A 3,694-nucleotide genomic window follows, 5' to 3' on the forward strand; every position below is an offset into this window, starting at 1 on the left:
GTTTCAAATAATAACCATTACTCATTTTATAATATATAATTTTTTTACTTTTTGGTTTGATTTTCGTTACGTCATGCCACTGTACAAATTCATATAAAGACATCATTCCAAGTTCTTCTGGTCTATTTGGATAATGACTATCTATTACAGATGGACAAAATATGTCAGTACAATCTCCATCAAGAACTTCAATTTCTTTGTAGCTTTTGACTTTTCTATATCTTATCTGACTAACATCTAACCACTTAATAGTTGTACATCAGCTGTTTCAAGAACTCCACATTCTCTATTATTAGTGAGTCACAAAGCAATATTTCAAAGATAGCTCGCTACTGATTTGTTCTTATTATTTGTGCTATTAAGAATAGAATCAGATAATTCATATTTTGCTGCTTTATTCACATATTTAGTAACATAATACGTAAGTAACCTTGTATTGTCACCAATAAATTGTATATCCATATTTCCTTTCCAAACAGTAAGTATGATGCGATTATAATCATTTATATTCTGTTCATCATCTGTTCGCGGAAGGTCATAAAGTCTGCTTTTATGTTTTAATTGTTTTCTACCTGCTATCGAACTTACAACATCTCTCAAAATCAATGTATCGGTAGAAGGACGAGGAAAATCAAAACGACATACACGATAAACTTTACGCCCTTTTTTTTTAGAACGAAGACAATAATCGTTATGTATATGTCGTTGATGCGTATTGACTCGTCTATATAATGTTGGTGAAGATTTTTCATTCGGTAATTCACACGTTGTATGTTGTAAAATAAATTTAGAAACTTCTTCCGCAGGAGATTTACCAAGAATTGGTGCATTTTTAATCCAAACTAATAGATGAAGATGTTGTACACCTCTACCTTGATATTCTCGCTAGAAGTAATGTATTACTTCTCCAATCGGATGATTTTTGGAACAAATAAAATCAAGCATTGCCTGAAACTTATTATCGAGAAATCTCGATGTCGATGCAGGATATCTAGCAATAAGAACACTAGTAGATACAGAGGAATCATTAGACCATCAATTGACTTGACGAATATATTCACCTAAGTCATTCCACAACCATTCACTAGGACTCAATGTTATAAAAAATGTTGCAGGTGTCCGTAATGTTGTATCATACACTCTAAATCACTTCTGGGTCTATGCCAATATTGTTCCGTATTTCTTAGAGTGGAAAAAATTGTATTCAAATCCGATTCTAATAACTCTTTAGGCAATGCTTCTAAATATTCTTTAGCCGTATAGCGATCTCGCAATTTAGTTACATTCGATATATGGTAAATACCACGACTTAATTGATGAATATTTGCATTATTTAACAAATAAAATAAGTATTGATGATTTAATCTGTATTGCGGATGTTTCAAACGACATTTTATAAATTCATGGTCATGAAGTTTAACCGGCCTAGTTTCATGTTGTCCATTAGTACCAAAAGGGTACAAGTCTGGAAAACACAATAGATCTAAATCTTTTTCACGGTTGTCCAAAGGCAATGCCTGAATTTTTAACATTTGGTATAAAGCGGTATCACTTTTATGTGACTTTTTTTCATACAATGGATAAATAGTATATTGATCATAATAACTATCATCACTCTCATCAATCTGAGTTAACATAGCCTGATACTTATCGTTTAAGACTGCTTCGTTATTTTCTGTTTCTTGCATTTCAATTTTTGGACGCAATTCGTAATTGTCATGCAAAACAGATTCTTTATCATTTTCTGTGTCTTGAATTACAAATTCCGGATTATTTAATTCCTCCAAATGTAATTCATCAGTAATTTTCGGCAAAGTAATATGTTCATAAAAAGGATTGTTACGTTTTAACCATATTAAAGCATTATATACTTTGTTTTTATCTACCATGTCTTCCTAAATAATTTTGGAAATTGTCGGAACACCTCTAATTAAAATAATTTCATGATTTTTATTTATTGGATCGGTTTTGTACCATTTGCCTTTGGGGCAATTTTTTATTAATAACAGTACCCATTTAACAATAGTTTGAAATGTCTTAGCTCTTTGTATAAGCATTTTTTCGTATTGTTTAAGAGATGCTATTTCATCGGGTACATTATGTACAAAGAGATTATTTAAAACACTATATGCAGGCAAAACTCCATTACGAAATTTTCGTTGACAGTAATCACAGATATATTCTGATTGAATATCATGTTTTTCTATATACGCCATTAAGTCTTTTATAAATGGAGATTCATTCATTTGTACCTTAAACTTATTAAATTGAGACACATTTTTTTTACAACAAAGTCTCTCACACTATACACAAGCATATCGAGGTGTGTCCATGCAACGTTTAGTATAAGCCTTAAATGCATTCTTAAATTCAGAAAAAATTTCTTTCTCACTCGAACTAGTACAAGTTTGTTCATGTCTGTACATACGCTTTGCTTTTTCTTCTGCCAAAGTTATAATTTTATGTAATGTTTCTAAATCAGTAGAAGTTAAAGCCTTCTCTAAATCTAATATCTTTCGATAAAAATTCGTCAGTTGATAAATCAAACGTTTAATATTATATTTCCTACCTTTGGAAAATGAGGTGATAATAAGTAAATGGAAAGAGACATCGCTTTACAAAGAGTTGTATCAATGTAACAACTATGCGTGTGACCCAATTTCGTATTTGAATATGTTTTTATTGTACATTTATGAATTTTTTGTAACAATTCTGGTATTTTCTTAAAGGTAGATATACTTATCGTTTGGAGGACTTTTTCATAACAATTAATTAGAAACGGATCAATTTTACATAAGTTATCGTCGCATAACCATGATTTTTTTGCTTGTGCTTCTATCAAAGGTAATACGTTTGTACTTTGACCTTCCACGTTCATTATTAAATGTGATGAAGAAACGTTACGATATGTGGAATCGATAAAATAATTTTCAGACGAAGCTGTATGTCTCGATTGGTTACAAAGAGCACATAATTTTTTATCAATTGTTTCGCATTTAGTAGCAAGACTCAAACATACTTCTGATTTCTTTTTAAGCAAGGCTAATGTTTTATACATATCACGAATCTGAAGACACTGGTAGTGTCTCGGCACTAAGCCGCGCGCAGAGACACTGCCGTGCCTCCTTTACGCGAGACAATGAGTTGCGGGGGACCGAGATTATCGGATCTCAATAACAGCTGAACGGATTGATCTTTATGTATAGCTTAATCGGTAGCTTTCATTCCGATCGTAATATATATGTTTTTATTTTTTTCTCTACGTGCCCTACAAGCGGAGATATTGCGACGCAAAATCCGGATCTGTAACTTTTCATATTCAGATACGTCGTTATTATTGTCGTCGACCAGCTCAGAATGTCCATCTCGTTTTTTCGATAATAGAGGGCTTTTGGCTTTATGTATCTCACTCTATCTATCTAACATGGGCCATATAACTATGATTGTGACGCGCGCACAGTTTAAAATGATAAAATATCTAGATAAAATAAATGCACATTTTTGGATTGTACATACATTCTGCAGACTGCAGAGATAATTTAACAAAAGGAGATTGGATGGATCGAGATTGTTGTCGAGGAACTGTCTAGATATCGCCGTCGAGGAAGTGGGTGTCTAGGTATTCACCGTCGAAGAAGTGGGTGTCTAGGTGTTCGCCGTCGAGGAAATGGGTGTCTAGATGTTCGCCGTCGAG

Source organism: Mycetomoellerius zeteki, unplaced genomic scaffold (genome assembly GCF_001594055.1).
Source record: "Mycetomoellerius zeteki isolate Tzet28-1 unplaced genomic scaffold, Tzet1.0 scaffold26, whole genome shotgun sequence".
In the NCBI taxonomy this organism is placed as follows: Eukaryota; Metazoa; Arthropoda; class Insecta; order Hymenoptera; family Formicidae; genus Mycetomoellerius; species Mycetomoellerius zeteki.